A 27,229-nucleotide genomic window follows, 5' to 3' on the forward strand; every position below is an offset into this window, starting at 1 on the left:
TCAGATCATCCCACCCTCACCTTCTCCCATAGAGTCCACAAGTCTGTTCTATACATCTTTGTCTCTTTTTCTGTCTTGCATATAGGGTTATCATTACCATCTTTCTAAATTCCATATATATGTGTTAGTATACTGTATTGGTGTTTATCTTTCTGGCTTACTTCACTCTGTATAATGGGCTCCAGTTTCATCCATCTCATTAGAATTGATTCAAATGTATTCTTTTTAATGACTGAGTAATATTCCATTGTGTTTATGTACCACAGCTTTCTTATCCATTCATCTGCTGATGGGCATCTAGGTTGCTTCCATGTCCTGGCTATTATAAACAGTGCTGCGATGAACATTGGGGTACACATGAAGAGACACAAGTTTGATCCCTGGGTCAGGAAGATCTCCTGGAGGAGTATATGACAACACACTCCAGTATTCTTGCCTGGACATTCCCTTGAATAGAGGAGCCTGGCAGGCTACAGTCCATAGGGTCACAAAGACACAACTGAAGCAACTTCATACACCCACATATAGGCAATCAAACAAATGCCTTAAATCACCAGAATTACCCATTTAAGCCCAATAGAACTCAATGATGATAAATTGAATTGAGTCAATAAATATCAAGAAAGAAAAACATGCAACTACCTAGAGTTTTCTTGGGCAATCATTGTTTTGTTGGTTGTTTTAGTTGTTTTTTATGACCTGCAAACTCTAAAAATGATTGTTAGTGGAGAAAGAAATAGGACATTGTAAGTACTATGTGTTCATTTTCCTTTAGCCTTACATTTAACAATTCTTTTGATTGAAATCAACTGAAGATAAGTAAGAAACTGAATGCCTCTACTTTGGCCCTGAATAATCTCATTGCTCTTTAATGCATAGAAATTATGTCCTTTGTAATACCCTCTCCAAGCAGCTCAAAATAAAAACAGACTTTGATTGGTATATATGGTGAAGATTTGTGTTTGGAGCTGTGTGGAAGAAACAATTATATAAAGAAGAGGAAGATGAGCATTCAAGAGGTATCTACCGGTGACATTTAAGTAATAGCAAAGTTATTTCTGAAACAACAGGATATGGGGATGTGTTTCAGATTTGCAGAATAGAATGAAAAATCTTGTGAAAAGTCTTACTCTTGCATTTCCAGAAAGAAGTGCCAGAATTAATTAACTCAATGAAGAGTTCACTCTTCTGAATACTAAGACTTCTCATTTTCTCCTGTTCTAGCTGACAGACTTCACACTTTTACTCAACTGGTGTGTTAATAAATAATGTACTGTGTGGTCTTATTTTCATAAGACTTTTCGCTGACATACTGATATGAATTTTCATTATTCTTTTTATTATGCTACCTGAACACACCTTTGATTCTTTTCCTTGAGTTCAAGTTGACAAGAAAGACTTCAACTGTCTGAATGTAGACTCCCAGAAAAACCTTTGCTAATAAGATTATGAAAACAAATTTAATATTAATGGATAATTGGAGGGGAGAGGGAGTGAGGCTGCCTGATAGATGAAAAATGAGAGGAACTCAGAGAGAAAGCAAGACAGAGATAGAAAACTCAGAGAGAAAGAGAGTCAGAGACAGAAAGGGAGTGAGAGAGAGGGGAGAAAGAAAGAAGGAAGAAGGAAGAAAGCAAGGGAAGAAGAAAGGGAGGGAGGGAGAGTGAGAGGAAGGGAGAAAGAAAAAGAGAAAAGAGAAAGAAAAAAACTCTCAAGGGGAGAAGGCATTGACTATGGAACTTCAGGGCTTTGTCTGCCTTTGGCAGGAGAATCTAGTAGTCAATGGGGAAAATTTCTTCACAGGAGGCAAATTGCTTGTGGATTCTGAAAATTACACAGTACTTATAAAACATTGAACATATCCCTGGTGACAAGTACTTAAGTAGGCAATTTGGTACTTCTTAGGGAAAGTTTTGCATTACATAAATTTGTGTTTCAGAGCCTTCTCCCATTCTGGGTACAGGCTGAATAGACGAGTGGGAGGTGGCATAGCTTTTATATCAATCATTATGCAAATATGCCTTTGGCTCTGCCTCAGGTTTAAAATATTCTCATGTCTGGAAAAACGATCATAGTTGGGGAACTAATGTTTTGCCTAAATAAATGCTCTTCCTCTCAAATCAACTTGCATTCTTCATTAATGATATGCTTTATTTGAAAGTCAAAAGAGACAAAATGGGCAAGCAGTGATTTAAATGACAGATTTTATGGATATTCCCTTTAATATCAGAGGTAGAAGAAACCTGAGTCCTACTGAGGTACAGAGCTTGAGGCAACTTCTCTAGAAGCTCACAGAAAATTAGTGACAGAGATGAAACTAGAGCCCAGATCGTACTGCTCCCAGGCCATGGCTTTATACAAGAGCTGCCTCTGTAAAACTGCAAAGGAAAGGAGGCCTTTAATGGCTCTCATTCAAACTGTAGGCATTCTCTCTCTACTATTTACCTGTCTCCCTTCCCTAATACAGTGCCCTCACCACCTGCCCCTAGATCTGCCACGTCCTAAGCAAAAACATACCTCTTTTGTGAAACCTGACTAACTCCATTCTCCAGCCCACGCTGATTACAGATTTATACCTCTAGCTCTCAGCACAACACTCAAGTTTTAATTTTTTTGTGTGTTTATGTCCTTAATCACATAGTACTTTGGAATTATTCTTGATTATTTCAGAAAGATTGTTTTGTCCCTTCAATTTAATTGCGAGCTCTTTAAGGACAGGGGCCAGGTTTCCTGCTTGCTTAATAATAGCTCCCAACCCCAAACCACCCACGCACAACCTTCCGCAGTCAGACAATTGATATATCTTGTTGTTAAAACTAGAGTTTTTAGTGAATCACACGCATTTTCAAATGTGTTTTTAAAATGTGCTGTTTTCTTCTTTGTATATTTCTCTATTTTCCAAATTCTGTGCAATGACTCTGCATTACCTTTTAAGTAGAAAATTATACACCATTGAAAAACTTGAGAGGCCCACATTTTTTTTTTATTATTTCTTTCCTCAGAGCTTCAGCTCATACCTTTTTTCTGATGCCTCCTAAAGCTATTAAATTCTCTCTGAACTTTTTATCCAAGCGGTATGCATCTTACTGTTCATGACCTATAGGTCTCTCTTCAAGCTCTGTGTCTTTTATCTGTCCACTGTAGTGTTTATTCAGTCAGCCAACAAACATTTATTAGGCACTGGTAAGTGCCAGGGACAGTTTTAGGTCTTGGGTAGACACTGAAGCAAAACAGATAAGGTTATTCAGTGAAGCTTACTGGTTAAAAATGCACAACAAACAAACAAATGAATAAATCTGTAATTTCTAATTAAGAAAAGTAAATTACAGATGCAGAGTTGAGATTCAGATTGAGAGCTAGAAGGGATATGAATGAATTTCACACCTTTCTATTTTCTATTTCTATTTTAAGGTCCAGAGAAGATAACTTAGTTTCCCAACATTAGGCAGCTCAACCTGTACTTGTAAGGAGGCTTTGATTCTCAGACTAGTGCTATTTTACGTGTACATCATCCTGTTGCCCTTCCATTTAGATGGCAGCTTATCATCTCAAACATGACATTTCATAACACATATTATTCAAGACACAAGACGTTCCAGGATCTTTCTTAGGCTCTAGGGATACAGTGGTGAAAACATGATCAACATCAAAAACAACAAATGCAATCACTCCGATCATAGAACTTATCCTGGAGAGTTTTAATCTTGACAGAGATGTGTCTATTTTATTAAATCTTTCAGAAAACTATCTTTTGATTTTGCTTATTTTCTCATTTTGTAACCACTTTTGGATTAAATTATTTTCTTCTATTTCATATTTATTATTTCTTTTTTCCCAGTTTTTTGAGTTGACTCTTTTGTACTTTTCCATCCTTAAAATTCCAAATAGGAAAAGAAGATTTTAAGAATATACATTTTCTTTTATGTGTCATTTTAACTTCATCTCCAATATGAATGTGGTGTTTTTATTATTGTTCAGTTTTGTTTTCTTATTTCTATTATGACTTCTTCTTTGAGCCATAAATTATATAGAAATTTTTTGTTTTTCATTTTCTGAGTATATGGAGGCTACTCTTGTTTTATTGATTTCTAACTTTATCACATAGTCATCAGTAGAAGTGGTCTATATATTCTATTTTTAGACTTACTTTGTGGCCTGTACATGGTCAATATCTGTGTTATGTGAATGTGTAATATCTAAACAACGGGAGCAGATATATCATCTTCAGATAAAGCTTGTTAATAGTGTTTTTCATTTTTTAATATCCTATTTGTCTTTTGTCTGTGTAATCTTATCAATCTCTGAGGCAAAAATCTGTGCTAAAATCTCCTCGTATAATTAGAGACACATTCATTTTCCTTTTTAATTCTATTTTCTTCTATCTTTTAAGCCTAAATGACTACAGCAGCCTGTTGCTTCTTGTATTTTGCCTTTTCTAATATAACCTCTAATTCCCTAAAACGAAAATTTGAGCACATTGTTCTTCTGCACAGAACATTAATGGCACATTTGTCAGTCCATCAATCTTGAATACCTTTTCATGATTTCCCTATTTGAGATCTATCCTATGTCCCCACTCCTATTTCCACCAATTCCTTATCATGAACTTTATTCATGAATTCTTTTTCTTTTACATAAATCTCATTTATACTTCCATACTGGTCGCAAAACTAAGAATATTCTCCCTACTTTCCTCTACTTATCTAATTCCTACCTATTACTTAAGGACATTTCCTCCATAAAGCCTTCATATTCACCAGAACTTATACTCATCACTCTTTTCTTAGACTTTCAGAGAACTCTGGTTCTAGTGGGCATTTGATAGTTTGGGGTTTTTAAGTAGACTGGAAAATCTTTGAGTGAGAAGCTGAATCTTATAACATTACAAAGATAACATATAGTAGGAATTTAATCCATTTATGCTGCTGAAGATTTTTATTGATATTGATTTGCTAAGTTAAATGTAACTCAAGACTGAAGACAAAATATGTTAAAGACCTGGTGGCTTAGTTTGGCCTAATGATGAAGAAAATCCTGTAAATCTTATTTTCAAGGAATTAAAATTCCTTCTTTTTGTTGATGTGTTAATTCCTATTTTTGAGACCAATAAAATAAAAGGTTTTACCCTTCTAATAAAAGAAACTGAAAAGAGAATAGAAAGACAATCGTACTTACTAACCTGTAAGTGAAACACATTTATGTATGTCAGATATCACATTTTTATCTATAATTCCTAGTTATATTTGACCTACATCCAAACCAAGAATAAAATGCTAAGAAATAACAGTATTTCCACCTTTCTTTTTATGAAAAAAGATCAAATAAATTTAGGAGAAATTTTCAAAAGGTTAGTTGCTGGTTCAATTTGTTTCCTGACAGTTTATTACATGCTTCAGTACACAGGATGTTTTCTGCAGAGTGATCGCTAATCAATGTCTTATTAAGAAATGGTATTTCTTGTAAATCACAGAAGGAGCATCTGTCTCAATACCCTGATTTCTTTTCTCATGGTTTGATTTTGGGCAGTTCAATTATATCACACAGAATTTCATCCATAAAAAGACCACATGAGGGCTATGACATTATCTGAGAGTAGATCATCCACAAAAAAAAGGTACTTGCAATTTCTTAAAAGATTCTAGTTGGTATAAGTATGGCTAAATTTTTTTTATAATAACCTCTTTTTTTTTTTATAATCAACTCTTCTTATTGAACTTGGAACCCTTAGGAAATGAGGTCTCAAGTTCAACATGAACACTAGGCAATTCTTACTTGTCTATTTTCCCCAAGAATTTAATGTTGTTGTTGTTTTTTTTTCCCTTGGAGGTGAGTGGTTGCTTATTTTTCACTACACTTATTCTATATGAAGGCCTTTCCCTAAAGTAATGCTCCTGGCCTTTCTCCTCACCAGAGGAAGAGTGACTTAACTGATTGGAGAGCCTGGGAGAATAAACTGTGCAAGCATGATTAAACCCTTCTTCTCTTCCTCTCTCAGCACTGAAGCTACTGTCCAGCTGAGAACATGTGTTTTCATGTCATCTCCATATCATGAGGTAAAAGGTATCCACCTGCATAATGAGGCCTGAGGTTAATCAGATATGCTGCTGACTTCAGAGTTCATGCTCTTAATCATTTATTTGTACTGTTCATCAACTCTTGACATTATCTTAGGTTAAGTAGATTGCTCAAAGTCACAAAGAGGTTTAGGATTGAAATTTGAATTCTAACATAGGTCTTTTTAACTCTAAAGATGACTTTTTTAAAAGCACTGTACTACATTTGTCCAAATTAATGTTAAACTCAGATAATGGAGAGGTCTACTTCTGACTGTCACAGAATAACAAAGACCAAATTTACCCTTCCTCCTGAAACAAAAATAAAATAGACAAAATGTATGAAATAGTAGAGTTCAAGACACTAGCTATCAAGCAATGAAGGAAAGTAATCCAAGACAGAAGGGAAAACAAATCAACTGAGCACTGTGAATCCCAGATTATCTGTTTGAGTTTCCAGACTGCTATGGTGAGCAGGATAATTCAAGTAGAGCACCCTTGGTACCCCTGAGGTAAGGAAATGGAGCTGAGAGTCCAGGGAGAACAAGGTGACCAGGAGTTCACAGGACAGAGTGCCACAGAAAAGAGAGTTGCGGCAGAATGAGAACCCTAGAGACCTTTAGAGAATATCCCTATGGTATTTGACTGAGAATTAATAAGCACATATGTATGAAAAAAGTCACCTGAGGCCAGAGGGAAAATATACTCAAAAAGGATCAGAAACGAGTGGCCCAAGGGTCACGGCCGCGCGCTCCGCCCACGGCTGCGACCCCACTATGGCGGCGCCCAGGCGGCCCACCGCATCGTGGCCGTAGCCCCCACCTTCCCTCCGGCTTCGTTCCGGGCGCCGCCTCCCCCCTGCCTCCCTTCCCGCTGCGGTCATGTAGGAAACTGTAGATCGTGTGAAGATGGGACTCTTGATATTTGTACGCAATCTGCTGCTAGCCCTCTGCCTTTTTCTGGTACTGGGATTTTTGTATTATTCTGCATGGAAGCTACATTTACTCCAGTGGGAGGACTCCAATGTAGAAACTGAGGCTTCAAAGAGGCTCAGTGATCAAGAGTTTGTATGTCCCTCATATGTGGAGCTTAGAGGGCACTACCAAGCTTGAAAAATAAATGTCTTTGGCATTTTAAAAAAAAAAAAAGGGAAAAAGTGGCCCATTCTCATACAGAATTAGTAATAATGCCTATTCTCACCAACCAGATGAACCAGACATAAAAACTACACAATTCTTGTGGTAGTGGCTGGAGAACTTAGGACGTCTTGCCTCATTCAGTTCAGTTCAGTCGCTCAGTCGTGTCCGACTCTTTGCAAGCCCATGGACTGCAGCACGCCAGGCTTCCCTGTCCATCACCAATTCCCAGAGCTTACTCAAACTCATGTCCATTGAGTTGGTGATGCCATCCAACCATCTCATCCTCTGTCATCCCCTTCTCCTCCTGCCCTCAATCTTTCCCAGCAACAGGGTCTTTTCAAATGAGTCAGTTCTTCTCATCAGGTGGCCAAAGTATTGGAGTTTCAGCTTCAGCATCAGTCCTTCCAATGAATATTTAGGACTGATTTACTTTAGGATGGACTGGTTGGATCTCCTTCCAGTCCAAGGGACTCTCAAGAGTCTTCTCCAACACCACAGTTCAAAAGCATCAATTCTCCTGTGCTCAGTCTTCTTTATACTCCAACTGTCACATCCATATATGACCACTGGAAAAACCATAGCCTTGACTAGACGGACCTTTGTTGGCAAAATAATGTCTCTGCTTTTTAATATGCTGTCTAGGTTGGTCATAAATTTCCTTCCAAGGAGTAAGCGTCTTTTAATTTCATGGGTGCAATCATCATCTGCAGTGATTTTGGATTCCAAATAGCTGTGAAAAGAAGGAAAGCAAAAAGCAAAGGAGAAAATGAAAGATATACCCATTTGAATGCAAAGTTCCAAAGAATAGCAAGGAGAGATAAGAAAGCCTTCCTCAGCGATCAATGCAAAGAAAGAGAGGAAAGCAACAGAATGGGAAAGACTAGAGATCTCTTCAAGAAAATTAGAGATATCAAGGGAACATTGCATGCAAAGATGGGCTACATAAAGGACAGAAATGGTATGGACCTAACAGAAACAGAAGATATTAAGAAGAGGTGGCAAGAATACACAGAAGAACTGTTCAAAAAAGATCTTCATGATCCAGATAATTACGATGGTGTGATCACTCACCTAGAGCCAGACATCCTGGAATGTGAAGTCAATTGGGCCTTAGGAAGCATCACTACGAACAAAGCTAGTGGAAGTGATGGAATTGCCATTGAGCTATTTCAAATCCTGAAAGATGATGCTGTAAAAGTGCTGCACTCAATATGCCAGCAAATTTGGAAAACTCAGCAGTGGCCACAGGACTGGAAAAGGTCAGTTTTCATTCCAATCCCTAAGAAAGGCAATGCCAAAGAATGCTCAAACTTCTACACAGTTGCACTCATCTCACATGCTAGTAAAGTAATGCTCAAAATTCTCCAAGCCAGGCTTCAGCAATATGTGAACCGTGAACTTCCAGATGTTCAAACTGGTTTTAGAAAAGGCAGAGGAAGCAGAGATCAAATTGCTAACATCTGCTGGATCATCGAAAAAGCAAGAGAATTCCAGAAAAATATCTATTTCTGCTTTATTGACTATGCCAAAGCCTTCGACTGCGTGGATCACAATAAACTGTGGAAAATTCTTAAAGAGATGGGAATTCCAGACCACCTGATCTGTCCTTTGAGAAACCTGTATGCAGGTCAGGAAGCAACAGTTAGAACTGGACATGGAACAACAGACTGGTTCCAGATAGGAAAAGGAGTACGTCAAAGCTGTATATTGTCACCCTGCTTATTTAACTTATATGCAGAGTACATCATGAGAAACACTGGGCTGGAAGAAGCACAAGCTGGAATCAAGATTGCTGGGAAAAATATCAATAACCTCAGATATACAGATGACACCACCCTTATGGCAGAAAGTGAAGAACTAAAGAGCCTCTTGATGAAAGTGAAAGAGGAAAGTGAAAAGGTTGGCTTAAAACTCAACATTCGGAAAACTAAGATCATGGCATCCAGTCTCATCACTTCATGGCAAATAGATGGGGAAACAGTTTAAACAGTGGCTGACTCCCATCTTTACAACAAGAGAAAAGCTGGACAAACTAAAAATCAAAGAGACCTAGAAATAACTTAGTTTGGAGGACCACCAGTTCATGAATAATGAATAGACAGTCAATCCAGAGAATGGTCGCTGGAATCTACTTCTCTGGAATAGAAACTGCCAGAGCCATAAATTAATCAGAACACTTAAATGGTGATTCTAATGAATTGTTGGAAGCTGAAGGTTGATGAGCATGAAAGTGAGAAACAACCAGGGCCTCATGGGCCCTCACATTCACATGAGGTTTATTTGTAAGAATCCTAATTCTTTCTCATATTAAAGAGCCAAGAAAAATCATACGTCTCTGGCAGAATTAGGGGCAAAGTATCCATTTGAAGTATTCCCAGAGCATTGTGCATAAGAATCCCCGTCTTGGACTCCCCTCATGGCTCAGTGGATAAGAATCCACTTGCCAATTCAAGGGACACGAGTTCGATCCATGGTCCGGGAAGATTCCACATGCCATGGAGCAACTAAGCCTGTGTGCCAGCAAGTTCCAACTAATGAGCTTGCATTCTGCAACTGCTGATGTCCGGTGCTCTGCAACAATGAGAAGCCTGTGCAGCACAACTAGAGAGTAGTCCTCGCTCTCTGCAACTAGAGAAAGCCCATGTGCAGCAATGATGACCCAGCTCACCCAAAACAAATAAATATAGCCGTGTGTACATATCAGTACATGTCAAAAAAAAAATCCTACTCTCCAGCAGGAAAGACTTACCAGAGCCCTATCCCACCTGATGAAATGACATTCTCCCACTCCAGCCCCCTCTAGCATTCAGAAACACTTACAAAGGTCATAGGTCAAAGGCATAAATCCACTGAAAGCCTGATATTTAATCAAGAGATTATAGAAAACTCTGCCTCTCCTATATACTACAATGATGCCAACAGACCTGTAGTATGGTAACAGTGAATTACAGCTGAAAGAGCTACAAGAGAGCAAATTTCTGTGAGAAGGAGTAATTATAGAACCCAAACTGACTGTAAGGGACAAAAAGAAAGACACTTTAAGAATTTGACACCTTCAGTATCTATTGTTACAAACAAAATATTAGACACAAGTCAATTTTAGAAAAATTAATATATATCCTCACCCTATAGGCCTATTTATCTTCGTTCCTGTTACCCAATGCATCCTGTCTGGTTTTTAACAACAACAACAAAAATACAAGTCATTCTAAAATGAAAGAAGAAAAGAGCATATTCTGAAGAGACAAAGCAAGGGTCAGAATCCGACTAAGATAGGACACAGATTTTGAATTATCAGATATGAAATTAAAATAACAATGATTAACATGCTAAGGGCTCTAATGAAAAAATTAAACATTCAAGAAATGATGGGTATTGTAAGCAGAGAGGAAAATTTCTAGGAAGAAAATCAAAAGGAAATTACAGACTTGAAAATCTCTGTAACAGATATGAAGAACGTTCTTGTTTGGTTTATCAATACACCAGACATAGCCAAGGAAAAAATTAGTGAGCTTCATGATAGATCACTAGAAACTTCTCAAGTTGAAATGCAAAGAAAAAATGGGGGATAAAACCCCACCAGAACATTCAAGAACTTTGGAATAACTTCAAAGGGAATAATTGGAATACCAGAAGAAGAAGAAAGAAAAAATAGAGAAGAAATGTTTGAAGCAATGATGTCTGAGAAACTTCCAAAATTAATGACAGACATCAAATCATAGATTGAGGGAGCTCATAGAATATCAAATGGGATAAGCACTAAATAACTATACCAAGGAATATCTTATTTAAACTGCAGTGGGGACAGCTTGTGTGTAGAAGGAAAACAATGACAATTACAGTGGACTTCTTATCAAGAATCATAAAAAGTAAGAAGAGTGGCATGAGATATTTAAAGTGCTAAAAGAAAACAGTAAAATTATCCTTCAAATATGAAGAAGAAATAAAACCTTTTACAAACCCTCCCATTTCCACTTCCCCAATAGAAAGTCATTGACAAGAGACCTGCCCTCCAAGAAAAGTTCTTGGAAAATCTTCAGGAAGAAGAAAAATGCTTTAGGTCATAAACTCAGATCTACATGAGAAAGGAAGAACAGCAGAGAAGGAGTAAATAAAGATAAAATAAAATCTACTTTTTTCATATTCTTCATTTATCTGAAAGATAACTATTTAATGTCATAATATTCACAGAGTACAGTGATTATAGCATGTGAGTGAATGAATGAGTAGCAGCAATATCATAAGAGCCAGGAGACAGGAATGAGGACTATTTTGTTATAAGATGACTGAGCTACACAATAAATTTTATTTAAAGTGGGCTTAGAGTATTATAACATGTTTTCAAAAAAACAGTAATTGATGTACTAAGGGAGATGTAAAATGGAATAATAAGAAACACTTAGTTAAAAGCAAAGATTGAAAAGAAGGCTTGTTATAAACATGGATAATATTAATCTAAATGTATCAATAACTACTTTAAATATTAATGTCCTTAACACACTATCCCAGATGATTTCACCATTAAATTCTACAGGTGGATTCTTTACCACTGAGGCACCTGGGAAGCCTAACTTCTAAGGAAGGACTACCAATTCTCCACAATCTCTTACAAAAATAGAAGCAGAATGAATATTTCTTAACTCATTCTATTAGGCCAGCATCACTCTAATACCAAAATCAGGCAAAGAGATTCCAAGAAGAAAAATGACAGATCAATATCTCTCATGAATATAGATGTAAAAATCCTTAAGAAAATGTTAGCAAAATGAATCCAACAATGTCTACAAAAAATACACCACGACTGAATGTTCTGTGAAGCTGGGAGAAGGCGAGGGTGGGATGTTTCGAGAGAACAGCATCGAAACATGTATATTATCAAGGGTGAAACAGATCACCAGCTCAGGTTGGATGCATGAGACAAGTGCTCGGGGCTGGTGCACTGGGAAGACCCAGAGGGATCGGGTGTAGAGGGAGGTGGGAGGGGGGAATGGGATGGGGAATACATGTAAATCCATGGCTGATTCATGTCAATGTATGGCAAAAACCACTACAATATTGTAAAGTAATTAGCCTCCAACTAATAAAAATAAATGGAAAAAAAAGGAAAATCAATTAACCACTGAATGTAATCTACCACATCAACAGACTAAAGAAGAAAAATCATATGATCATATTAATTAATGCTGAAAAGGTATTTGAAAAAATTCACCATGAAACAATATGATTTATGATAGCATCCCCCCCAAATGAAATAATTGGGTATATATCTAGTAAATGTGTACAGGAACTCTATGCTGAAAATGACAAAACAAAATCAAAGAAGCACCTAGAAGGGTGGGATGGGATGGGGGGTAAGAGGTAGGTTCAAGAGAGAGGGGACATATGTATACTTAAGGCTGATTCATGTTGGTATATGGCAGAAACCAACACAACATTGCAAAGCAATTATCCTCCAATTAAAAAAAAAAGTTATTGTATAAAAAAATCAAAGAAGTTCTAATTAATGGAGAAATATTTTGTATTCATGAATTGAAAAACTCAATATTCTTAAAATGAAAATTTCCTCAATTTGATTTATAGATTCAACACAATCTGATTTAAAATCCCAGCAAGATATTTTAAAATGATTGACAAACTTATTCTATAGTTTAAATGATAAAACAAAGACCCTAGAACAGCCAACACAATATCGAATAAGAACAGAGTTGGAGAACTCACACTATGTGATTATAAGATGTACTATAAAGTTATAGAAACTAAGACAGCTCGATATTAGATGAAACAATAGATATATAAATCAGTGAAACAGAATAAAGAGCCCAGAAATAGACCCAAACAAATATAGTTAACTGATTTTTGACAAAATGGGAAAACAATTTCATGGAGAAAAGATAGTCTTTTCAATAAATGGTGCTAGAACAAGTAGACATCCATATGCAAAAAAACCCACAAAATCTAGATACAGATCTCTTACCTTACCTAAAAAAATAAACTTAAAATGAATCTTTAAAAAGACAAAGCCTATGATATTTCTAGAAGAAAACAGAAAACAATCTATGTGACCCTGGGTTTGGTGATAAGTTTTTAGATAGAATATGTACAACATGAGCCATCAAAGAAATAACTGGCCAATTACTATTTATGAAAATTCAAAATGTGCTCTGCAAAGGACACTGCTAAGAGAATGAAAAGTCAAGCCACAGTCTGGGAAAAAATATTTGCAAAACACATATCTGATAAAGGGCTTGTATCAACAATAAAGAAAGAATGCTCAAAACTCAAAAATAAGACAGCAAACAACTCTATTAAATAATGGGCAAAAAAAAAATGTACCTCTGAGAGAATAGACAAATCCCCCACAGAGAATAATTTTAATAGGTTTTGTAGATACTGTGCCTTCAAGGAGATGGAGCAAAGCATCCCACTCCTTAAGTGTGAGCTACGCATTGTGACTTCTTTCCAAAGAGAACAGTATGAAAAGTTGGGGGGGTGGTGGATGGTGGTGGAGTAACTTCACAGTGGAGAAACCTAACAAACACAACCTCAGCCAGGTGGTCAAGAGTTAGCTGTACTGTTGGTAGTCCGTGTTCTTGATATGATGTGATGAGAATGGCACTTTGACTCTGTGATCTTCCTCTCTAAAACTCATCACCTCGATTTGATCATAGGGAAATCATCAGACAAATTCCAATAGAGGGACCTCCTACAATATTTGTGACACATACTCTGCCAAACTAGCAAGATCATCAAAAACAAGGAAAATCTGATTAACTGTCACAGCTAAGAGGAGTTAAGGAGATATGACATTTAAATGTCATGTGGTATCCTGAATGGGATTGTGAAACAGAAAAATAACAGTAATAAAATAATGAAGAAATCTGAATAAAGTGTAGACTTAAATTAATAATACACCAATATCGGTTCATTAATATTAACAAATGTACCATTCTAACAGGAGATGTTAATAAAAGGGAAAACTGTTGCATATGCGAACTCCCTGTACTGTTTGATTTTTCTGTAAATCTAAAACTGTTTAAAAAATAGTCTATTAATTTTAGAAACTTAACACAAGTAAGACTTTGTCCTGAGCTGAGATCCTCTCCTAGCCCCACAAAACAAATTTCACAAAGTCATCTCTGTAAAATAATACCACCAAAAGGAAAAAAAAAAATCCTTTGATGGTAGACATTCCTCAAGAGAATATTCACTCAAGCATTTGGTACCTCATAAAGCTGAATTTTTGTTCTATCTGCAAGGAATATTTTGAGTGTATAAAATTCTTCTCTAATCTTTAACAATTTTTAGGTCAGTGAAACTTTATTTTAAATCCTTTTTTGTTTGTTTGTTTGCTTCATTTTTTAAATACATTTCCAAAGCTTCTTTAAAAACAAACAAACAAACCTAGTTTCAAATCCAAGTTCTCCTACCTTTACTGGTTTTGTAGACATTGAAATTAATTTAACTTCTCCAAGCTCCTGTTTCCTCTTCTACAAAAGGGAAATAATAACTCACAGTATTATCATTGAAACTAAATAAGTTTTAAATGTGTGATGAAGAAAATATAATCATCCCTTATCTTTGTCTAATTTCTAAGGAGAGTTAATTCCCTTTAACTAGCCAGTTAAAATTTAGGATAATGAATGAGGAAAAGAACAGTAAAGCTGGAGAGGTTCACCGGATAGGCAGTGGAGCTGTGGAGGAGAAAGGACAGCTGCTATTTTCATGGCCATATTATGAATAAAATCTGCCATTGATAGTTTACCAAAGTTCAGTTCAGCTCAGTTCAGTTGCTCAGTCATGTCCGACTCTTTGCAACCCCATGAACCACAGCACGCCAGGCCTCCCCGTCCATCACCAACTGCTGGAATCTACCCAAACCCATGTCCATTGAGTCAGTAATGCCATCCAACCATCTCATCCTCTGTCATCCCCTTCTCCCCTTGCCCTCAATCTTTCCCAGCATCAGGGTCTTTTCAAATGAGTTAGCTCTTTGCATTAGGTGGCCAAAGTATTGGAGTTTCAGCTTCAGCATCAGTCCTTCCAATGAACACCTGGGACTCATCTGCTTCAGGATGGACTGGTTGGATCTCCTTGCAATCCAAGGAACTCTCAAGAGTCTTCTCCAACACCACCGTTCAAAAGCATCAATTCTTCGGCACTCAGCTTTCTTCACAGTCCAACTCTCACATCCACACATGACCACTCTAAAAACCATAGCCTTGACTAGATGGACCTTTGTTGGCAAAGTAATGTCTCTGCTTTCTAATACGCTGTCTAGGTTGGTCATAACTTTCCTTTCAAGGAGTAAGCATCTTTTAATTTCATGGCTGCAATCACCATCTGCAGTGATTTTAGAGCCCCCAAAAATAAAGTCAGCCACTGTTTCCCCATCTATTTGCCATGCCTACAGTAAAATTTTTAATTGTTTTTTATTTGTATTTAGACCCTTGATTAATATTTCTTTGAAAGCAAATATGAAGCAGCTGGGCTACTTGTAGGTTCTAATGCCTAAAATATAATAAGTACTCCAAAAAGTATTTAAGGGGGAAAAAAAAAAAGATTGAAGTTGACTACGAGAGTTGGCAACACAGTGGAAAAAAGAGTAATTTTTATCATAGGACCGTGCTCAGTCACTCAGTCCTGTCTAACTCTTGGCACCCGGGGACTGTAGCCCACCAGGCTCTTCTGTCAGTGGAATTCTCCAGGCAGAAATACTGGAGTGGGTTGCCATTTCCTCCTCCAGGGGATCTTCCCGACCCAGGGATCCATCTGGGGTCTCTTGTGCCTCTTGCATTGGCAGGTGGATTCTTTACCACTGAGCCATCAGGAAGCCCATTGTTATCACAGAGAAAACAAAAATTATCGAGTGATTAATTAAAAGACACCTGCTAGGAATTGAAATTGATCCAGTACTAGGCAGCACAGCCACTCTAGTTTCCAAGGCAGAAAAAACTCTGTTTAGTCTTTTTCTCTCTAAGACCTTTAAGTTTCTAGAGATCATCTACCCTCGGGGAATATAGGAGTTTTGTGAGGCTTGTTAGCATTGATATGATATCTTTTGTTTTATTTGTGTTACATACGTTTATGCTTTCTGTTAATTCATGTGGAGAGAACCTCCTTTTTCTTGACTTCAGGTTTCCGTGTGAAGGAACATTAATTACTGTTACTGCTTCCATCCTCTCTACAGAAGGAGGCGTGATTGATCTGGTTAGTGAGTTTCGGAGAAAGAAGTAGGTGTTTTTTGGCTCTGATATTTCTCTTTGGGAGATCTGATTGACTACAACGACGGAACACACTGTTCTGCACTCAACCCAGGTAGGAAAGTAAGTGGTCTAATCTCTACACTTGTCAGGGGTGGTCTAGAGGTGTTTAAGCTGTGCCTGCAATCCTTCTAGGGTGCAATAATAGGAAGTTAGCTGTTGCTAGGCAATCAGACACATGCTTTCCAGTATCACTTTATCAAATTATAGCTGATATTTTGATAATCATCTGTCAGGCTACCTTGTCCTATGTCTCAATGGATTTAGAATTTAGGAAATCAAAGAATGTATCATTTATTGCTCTTATTCCCTAAACCCTCCCCCCTAAATTACATCTTTATAAAAGCATCCTTGTATTGAGAGTGCTAGCCAGAAATTAGGGCATGACTTTGCATTTCCATTTAGCAACTATTTCTAGAATCAATGACAAGAGGCATTATACTGTGTAAGGAGACACTGCCATCAGTGGCTTAAGACTGTCATGGGAAAGGTGTCCCAGATACAAATGATGCCTAATATACAATTATAGGTGATTATCTGCCAAATGACAAGTATCATAAATACAAGCCTTATAATTCAAGTTCAGCACAATATATAAGATATACTATTATGACCAATGTAATGATAGTGACAATGAAATACTGTACTCACAAAAGTCCTGGAAGCTGCGAATAAGAGACATTTCTGACCTATTGAGATTCAGTATTACCTATCATTTCTGATTACCTATCACACTAGGGCTTCCGTGGTGGCTCAGATGGTAAAGAATCCGCCTACAAGGCAAGCGACTCAGGTTTGATCCTTGGATTGAGAAGATCCCCTGGAGGAGGGCACAGAAACTCACTCCAGTATTCTTGCCTGGAGAATTTTATGGACAGGAGAGCCTGGTGGGCTATAGTCCATGGGGTCGCAAACAGTCAGACACGACTAAGCAACTAACACATCACTCCTCATAATCTGTAGCACAGTGCCAGGCACAAGATTCTACTTCAAAAACACATCAAATTGGTTTGCTTTCCCTCTAATAATGCACAGTGATTTTACTTCTACTATTTCTGAAGTAGTGTGACCCAGTTCTTAAGGATAGAGGTAAATAACTTTTCCAAAAGAAACCAAAAACATGCATTGTCTTATTGTGTACATTTGAACAATGATGGTCTCGTTGTTTTTTCCTTCATTTTTTGATTCTCCTTTTCATGGTAAACACCTACTTATCTCTCAAAGCCATGCTCAGATATCACTTTCCCTATGCAGTCTTTCTTTTTTCACTACTGTATTATATCAACATGATGTCAATATTGTATGCATATATTTATTATCTCATACTCATATGTGTGTTGTGATGAATTGTTAGCATGTGTGCCTTCCACACTGAATTGTGAATTCTGTGATGGCACGAATCATTTCTTTGTTGTGTGTCCCCAGTGCTTTCCATGTGGTCAGTTTCAGAAATGGCAGTCATAAATGGTTGTTGAATTATAAGCTTCTAGCCTGAAGAGGTAGGGCCATTTTCCAGCCATGTAAAAGCAAACAATGCATTTTTCCTTGATTTTGAAGTTATGGGATTGGTTGGTACCTATATCTGATTGCTAGATGTTGTAAATACAGACAAAATTCATCAAATTTGTAGGAAGAGAACTCAGGCTTTCATGAATATAAAAATTCACAATCAGCTGATACTGAATGTTTATATTCCTATAAGACTGATTTCAGTGATCAAACTATACTATCCTGACTAGTCTCCTTGATGAGGGGATTGTTTGCTATGAAACTTATGACACAGAAATAAAATGAGGCAGAGGTAAAATATGCCACAGATGATCAAATCTTTGAGTAGGTGATGATTACTTCAAAGCTTCTGCTCAAGGGCAACCAACCAAATAATTAGTACCTATCAGTACTATCAAGTGCTTATTACTTACCTTCTTTTCTTTAACTACCAACAAAATGGGGATTATAACCCATTTCATAGAACAATAGAGAAAATTAAATGACATTATACATGTACTTACAATAATACTTATATGTTGGTCCTTTATTGGACCAGAACCTGGTGGTCCGGAGTCGACGATGAGAGAGTGAAAGAAGGAAAGAGGCTAATATTCCCTGGGTTACACAGCCGGCCTTTGCACTCCAGGGAATCAGCCAGAAATAGAGAGATAGAGAAAGAGAGGAAGAGAAAGAAAGAAAGACATGGGGACCCAAGCTCTGATGGAGCAAAGGTGTTTTAATCAACATGGTGTGGGCATATATACTGTCTTACGAAGTAGTTATTCTCAGCAAAGATAAAGATTAAAATTCCAGACTTACAAAACATAAGGCGATCCATATTAAAGAGAGAGAGTTGTAAACAATCACTTTTACCTTACGGTTCAGAAGAAGGAAAAGGGTACTTATCATCCTATTGAAAAACTAACGAAGGAGATGCCTGGATTCCTCAGACCCGGGAAAGGCTTGCCTTTCCTCTTAACTCTTGAATATTCAGGAATTAATAAGGAACAGAGGATTCCTGACAGATCCAAAACAGCACACAGGAAGCCTCCTGTTAAATGCTTCCTGACACTTATATGTGGTTTAAATTTTTAAAAATTATTTTCAGTACTGAACAATTCTTTACCAGCTGAGCCACAAGGGAAGCCCCTGAACAATTCTTGAAGCTGCTGACAATGGCTCTGCCTCCTGTTTAAGCTGTTTGAAGATTTTCAGCAAGGAGGGTAAACTCCAGAAAGAGCTCATATCCACCCTCCTCTCTGCATGGAATTTGTAGTTTTAAGTACAGTGCACATTTCCAGGGTTTAGCTCAGTATCAACTCGTAAGTCCAAATAACCTCAAAAATTTAGGTTAGAGTCCAGTGATCTGACCAAACACTCTTCCCAAGCATAAAGTTAAGCCAATTATTATATGCTCAACCTGAAGAAATTTAATGCTTGACAACTTATTTAGGAAAGAAGGCAGGGACATTGAATTTAATTAATTGAATTAATTAAGAATAGAAGAAGATAGGGACATTGAATTAATTTAATATTGATGGAATCAACCATAAAGTTGCTTATTTGCATATCAAAATAGAAGGTGAGAATATTGGAAGCATGTCAGTTGCTGCCTGCTAAATAAGTATGCAATGCAATTCTTGATTAAAATGTTTGAATCAAGACATTAATTAGACATATTCCAAGATAACACAAGCTCCTCCCTGTTTCAGGGTGGATATTGGCATTATCCATTTAATATGACAGTATTTCTTTAAGCTTAGTTCTTCACAGAGTACATTTTACATGGTTATCAAGTATACCCCAATAAAATGGGGTAAGTACCCTGATTCCTATGCTACTTTGAACAAAATTCACTTAGTATGACTTAGGCATATGAGTCTGAAATAAATTAAAGCCAATAATTTTTTATATATTGCTTTCAATACACCAATTCTGACTGATGTTAAATTTCTCCCAAAACTTGGAAAATTATTCAGAGGTGTAATGTTAATGGTGACATTTTGTTTACTACAGAAGCCCATTAAGACATTTGTTGGTCATTTGAAATAAAATAGAAGAGAGTGGGGAAGAACAGTCAGAGAGACACAGTAATTAACAGCTTTATTACAAAGGCTTTGGACACTGAACTTCATACATTTTTAGAAAGAACAGTTATCTTAACCCTGCCAGTGCAGTTGGGAATTTGAAAAATAGGAATCGTTGGTTTGCTAAATGGATAATATATAGTGTATAGTGTTGGACCATGCAAGGGAATAGAGCAAACAGATTATTGTCACATTAAAATTTCAGTGGTAATTGAATTTTTGTTTCACCTTGTGATTACTAAATCCTTATTTAAAAAACACTACTATGTTTAAAATGGATAACCAACAGGGACCAGCTATATAACACAGGGAACTCTGCTCAATATTATCAGTTTGGTTCAGTCACTCAGTCGTGTCCGACTCTTTGCAACTCCATGGACTGAAGCATGCCAGGCCTCCCTGCCCATCACCAACAATATTACATAACAACATAAGTGGGTAAAGAATTTGAAAAAGAATGGATACATATGTATGTATAACTGAATCACTTTGCTATACACCTGAAACTATCACAACAATCAACTACACTCTAATATAAAATACAAAGTTAAAAAAAAGGGTTTGCTTCAATAGGTGTTTTGCAATGGAGTGATAGCTAGTTTTAAATCATTATAGAAGCAATTTAATTTAATATTGTTTTACAAATATGCTGGGATTATTTGCATGTATATTTTGCTCAAGCACAAGATAAGACCCCAAATTCCTAGCAACAACATAATGATGTTGTGATGACAGTACCAAACAGATAATTACATATACGGTTTATTGCTTAACCACCGAATCACTAAAAATAAAATTTTAAACATCTCAGTAAAGCAAAAACTAAAGAGATGATGTGTGCTGTTACACATGTACATATATTTTTTTAATCCAGGTTTCCCAGGCTTTCTATGTTCCCAAATGATCATGCAGACACTCATTTCATTTATTCAACAACATTTCTTGAAGACTTAGCATATACTAAGACATACATTTTTTTGTTGAAGATTATATGAGATCAAATACAAATTCTTGCTTTTTAAGATCTCACCGTCTAGTTTCTATAATATTTTTAAAAATTATTAGTTAAGTCTGGTTAAAATGAGTTAGTAACTTTATTATCTAGTGCTCCAATTGTGCTTCAAATATTTAGTGATAACTAAAAATCATAAGTGCTTCCCTAGTAGCTCACCTGGTAAAGAATCCACCTGCAATGCATGAGACCTTGGTTCGATTCCTGGGTCGTGAAGGTCCCCTGGAGAAGGGGTAGGCTACCCACTCCAGTATTAATGAGCTTCCCTGGTGGCTCAGACAGTAAAGAATCCGCTTGCAATATGGGAGACCTGGGTTTGATCCGTGGGTTGGGAAGATCCCCTGGAGGAGGGCATGACAACCCACTCCAGTATTCTTGCCTGGAGAATCCCATGAACAGAGGAGCCTAGCAGACTACAGTTCATGAGGTCGCAAAGAGTCGGACACGACTGAGCGACTAAGCACAGCACAGCAAGAACCAGAAACATAGCAAGAATAAAAGGAAGTGAATGGTTTTGAAATCTTCTGGTCTCTGGAGCATGTAGTAGCTGCCAGGTGTTTGGCTCTTTTGAAGTGCGTTCCACATGAGATGGGATCAATGCCAGTCTCTCATTATAAAGCCAGTGGTTGGGGATGAGGCACAATATTCACTAAAGGGAGGAGAGACAAGTACCCTCACCAAACATGTTTAAATACATGCATGTACTTTGTTAAATGAATTAGTTCAGGGGAAAGAATATTTTTTAGGTGGAGCTGAAAATATTTGTTATCTACTTTCCCAAAACTAAATCATATAGCTATGCCTCATTATATAGGTAAATAAATGTCAACTGGATTAAGAATTTAAAAGTCCAAGACTCAACTTTATTTTTTTTAACTTTTTATTTTGTATTGGGGTATAGCTGATTAACAATGCTGTGATAGTTCCAGGTGGACAGCAAAGGGACTCAGCCATACATATACGTGTATCCATTCTTCCCCAAACTCCCTTCCCATCCAGTCTGCCAAAGCACAACTTTAAAGAATAAGATGTAGGTGAATATCTCTCTAACTTTGAGGATAAGGGAGGCTTTCTAAAACAAGCCATACTTAACACCAGAATAAAATAGTTTGATAAATTTGAATGTTAAAAGAATGAACTTCTGTCCATTAAAGACAATCTAGATACAGAGAAGGTATTACAGCACAAAGAGCTGACAAAGGATTATTTGAAAATACAGCAAGAATTCTTGTAAACTCAAAAGAAAATAAGAAAAAGAAAACATACCAAATCATGAGCAAATATTTTGTAGAAGAGAAACATTTGTGAGGACTAAATATATGTTTAACTTCACAAAGAAGGGACTATAAACCAAGACCACAATGTGATAACCATATGTACCCACTTTGATTAGTAAAGAGTCAAAAGTATTGAAGAGGATCCAGTGTTGAATGAACAGAATCTCTTATATATCACTGTGGAGAGTATAAACTAGTACAACTACTTAGGAAAACAATTTGGCATTTTTGTAAAGATGAATATTCACACACTCTACAAAACAAAAATGACATGAAAACTCTGGCACACATTTATAAGAATGTTCATAGCAGTACTGTTACATGTAAAAAAAAAAGTAAAATGGCACACAAAATATTCAAATACTTAGTGACTGAAGAATGGATAAATTATGGTATATTCATATAAATATATCCTAGAACTGCATGTACAGAATAGACGACCTTTAGTAGCATATTTTTGAGTGATAAAACAACATTTTGTGTACTATTATATCTTTGAAAATGTACCAAAAAATAAAATATGTAAAATGATACATGTTTAAGCATACATATACATACAAATTAAATTTCAAAATAGCATTCAGGGTAGTAACTAGCTTTGCTGGGACAGAAATAAGATAGAGAAGTAGTACATAGTGTACATTACAACTGACAAATGGGCAGATAATAATAAAACAACTTACTGCTTTTACACTAGCAAATGAAGGGGAAAAGGAGCTCAGACAGAACATTTTCAATATAAGCTAAGGTGAGAATGGAGAATTAAAAAGGATAAAGGGATGAAAATAAAAGAATAATATTAAAATATAATTCAAAATATAACCATATTAAAAATGAATCTCTATGGGAAACAAAGATTGTTTCAACTTTTTTCAAAGCCAGAAAACTGTTGTTATAAAGAGAAATACCAAAATAAACTGGAGATATCAAGGGAACATTTCATGCAAGTATTGGCATGATAAAGGACAGAAATGGTAAGGACCTAACAGAAGTAGAAGATATTAAGAAGAGATGGCAACAATACACAGAAGAACTATACAAAAAAGGTTTTAATGACCCGGATAACCATTATGATGTGATCACTTGCTTAGAGCCAGACATCCTGGAGTATGAAGTCAAATGGGCCTTAGGCAGCATCACTATGAACAAAGCTAGTGGAAGTGATGGAATTCCAGCTGAGGTATTTCAAATCCGAAAAGATGATGCTCAACTAGAATTCCATCACATCCACTAGTTTTGTTCCAAAATCACTGCAGACGGTAACTGTAGCCTTGAAATTAAAAGATGCTTGCTCCTTGAAGAAAAGCTATGACAAACCTAGAGAGCATATTAAAAAGCAGAGACATTACTTTGCCTACAGAGGTCCATCTAGTCAAAGCTATGGTTTTTCCAGTAGTCATGCATGGATGTGAGAGTTGGACTATAAAGAAAGCTGAGTGCCGAAGAATTGATGCTTTGAACTGTGGTAATGGAGAAGATTCTTGAGAGTCCCTTGGACTGCAAGGAGATCCAACCAGTCCATCCTAAAGGAAATCAGTCCTGAATATTCATTCGAAGGACTGATGCTAAAGATGAAGCTCCAATACTTCGGCCACCTGATGCGAAGAACTGACTCATTGGAAAATACCCTGATGCTGGGAAAGATTGAAGGCAGGAGGAGAAGGGAATGACAGAGGATGAGATGGTTGGATGGCATCGCTGACTCAGTGGACATGAGTCTGAGTAAGCTCTGGGAGTTGGTGATGGACAGGGAGGCCTGGTGTGCTGCAGTCCATGGGGTTGCAAAGAATCGGACATGATTGAACAACTGAACTGAACTGATAATTTGAGTTAAAAGGTATTAATTGTGATAAAGAGGTTTACCACATGATAATAAGAAATAAAATCCAACAAAATATATAATACTATGAACTCATATGCATCTAATACAATTTTGTGTGTGTAATGAAAGAATCAGAAATGCAAGTTGATAAAACCACATTGAAAGTGGAAGATATTTAACAAACTTCTATAAAAAACAATCAAACAAGATTTAATTAAAGATATAGAGATTTTGAACAACAGTATAAACTTGATCTAAAATGTAACAGAAACCATGCTATTTGAAAGTGAAAGTGAAGTCGTGTCTGACTCTTTGCAACCCCATGGACTGTAGCCTACCAGGTTCCTCCATCCATGGGATACTCCAGGCAAGAATACAGGAGTGCTTTGCCATTTCCTTCTCCAGGGATCTTCCCGACCCAGGGATCAAACCCAGGTCTCCTGCACTGCAAGCAGACGCTTTACCCTCTGAGCCACCAGGGAAGTTTGTTTTTAACCATGCTATTTTTCCCAGTAAATATTGAACTTTGTTTAAAAAAAAAAAAAAAAAGGAGAAGCTATGTAGTGCATTTAAGTAAATTTGGGGACATATCCAACTCTTTGTGGCCCCATGAACTGTAGCCTGCCAGGCTTCTCTGTCCATGGAATTCTCCAGGCCAGAATAATGGAATGGGTGGCCATCCCCTTCTCCAGGGGATCTTCTCAACCCAGGGATAAAACCCAGGTTTCCCACATTGCAGGTGGATTCTTTATTGTCTGAGCCACCAGGGAAGCCCGAGAATACTGGAGTGGGTAGCCGTTCTGTTCTCCAGCGGACCTTCCAGATGCAGGAATCAAACTGGGCTCTCCTGCATTGTTGGAGGATTCTTGACTAGATGAGCTACAAGGGAAGTCCATCAAAGAATCAATATCATACAAATGATAGTTTGAACATATAACATTAAATAAGAGGGATTCCCAGGTGGCAACCCTGGTGACTCAGACAGTAAAGAATCTGCCTGCAACATGGGAGACCTGGGTTCTTTCTATGGGTCAGGAAGATCCTCTGGAGAAGAGAATGGCTACCCATTCCTGTTCGAGATGGTTAGATGGCATCACTGACTCAATGGACATGAGTTTGAGCAAGCTCCAAGAGATGGTGAAGAACAGGAAAGCCTGGCGGGCTGCAGTCCATGGGGTTCCAAAGAATCAGATACAACTTAGTGACTAAAAACACTCCCAGGTGGCGTTAGTGGTAAAGAACTCGTTTGCCAGTGCAGGTAGATGAAAGAGACACGGATTCAATCCCTGAGTCAGGAAGATCCCCTGGAGGAGGGCATGGCAACCCACTCCAGTATTCTTGCCTGGAAAACAACATGATCAGAGGAGCCCGGTAGGCTTCAGTCCATGTATGTGTGCACGCCCAGTCACTTCAGTCATGTCTGACTCTTGGCGACCTTATGGACTGTAGACCACCAGGTTCCTCTGTCCTTGGGATTCTCCAGGCAAGAATACTGGAGTGGATTGCCATGCCCTCCTCCAGGGGATATTCCACACCCAGAGATCGAACTAGAGTCTGCCTGTGTCTCCTACACTGCAGGCAGATTCTTCACCCACTGAGCCACCTTGGAAGCCCCTTCAGACCATAGGGTCACACAGACTCCGACATGACTGAAGCGACTTAGCATGCACACATAACTATCTAAATATAGATAAACATATTTAATTAGTTTAAAAGTCACTTCTAAACAACTGGTCAGTTAAACAAAACATTTAGAATATGAGATAATGAAAGTTCTATACATCAAAACTGAAGTCGTACTTACGGGTAAATATGTAACATTAAGAATGCATATTTAAAAACAATAAATATTGAAAATAATTGAGTAGAGTATTGAAATAAAAAAGCTAAGAACTAAAGGCATAGAAAAGAGCATAAAGAAATATTAAAGATAAGAGAAATTTTAAATACTAACAACACCACCAAAAACTTTTTAAGAATATCAGTAAAACCAAGGCTGAAATCTGATTGATTATATTCTTTGCAGCCAAAGATGGAGAAGTTCTATACAGTCAGCATAAACAAGACCGGGAGCTGACTGTGGCTCAGATCATGAACTCCTTATTGCAAAATTCAGACTTAATATTGAAGAGAGTATGGAAGATCACTAGACCATTCAGGTATGACCTAAATCAAATCACTTATGATTATATAGTAGAAGTGACAAATAAATTCAAGGATTTAGACTTGATAGACAGAGTGCCTGAAGAACTATGGATGGAGGTTCATGACATTCTATAGGAGGCAGTGATCAAGACCATCCCCAAGAAAAAGAAATGCAAAAAGGCAAAATGGTTGTCTGAGGAGGCCTTACAAATAGGTGAGAAAAGAACAGAAGCTAAAGGCAAAGGAGAAAAGGAAGGATAAACCCATTTGAATGCAGAATTCCAAAGAATAGCAAGGAGAGATAAGAAAGACTTCCTCAGGGATCAATGCAAAGAAATGGAGGAAAACAATAGAATGGGAAAGACTAGAGATCTCTTCAAGAAAATTAGAGATACAAAGTGAACATTTCATGCAAAGATGGGCACAATAAAGGACAGAAACAGTATGAACCTAACAGAAGCAGAAGATATTAAGAAAAGGTGGCAAGAATACACAAAAGAACTATACAAAAAAGATCTTCACAGCCCAGATAATCACAATGGTGTGATCACTCACCTAGACCAGACATCCTGGAATGAGAAGTCAAATGGGCCTTAAGAAACATCACTATGAACAAAGCTAGTGGAGATGATGGAATTCCAGTTGAGCTATTCCAAATCCTAAAGGATGATGCTGTTAAAGAGCTGCACTCAATAGGCCAGCAAATTTGGAAAACTCAGCAGTGGTCACAGAACTGGAAAAGGTCAGTTTTCATTCCAATCCCAAAAAAAGGCAATGCCAAAGAATGCTCAAACTACCACACAATTGCAATCATCTCACACACTAGCAAAGTAATGCTCAAAATTCTCTAAGCCAGGCTTCAACAGTACATGAACTGTGAACTTTCAAATGTTCAAGCTGGATTTAGAAAAGGCAGATGAAACAGAGATCAAATTGCCAACAT

Source organism: Cervus canadensis, chromosome X (genome assembly GCF_019320065.1).
Source record: "Cervus canadensis isolate Bull #8, Minnesota chromosome X, ASM1932006v1, whole genome shotgun sequence".
Lineage (NCBI taxonomy): Eukaryota > Metazoa > Chordata > Mammalia > Artiodactyla > Cervidae > Cervus > Cervus canadensis.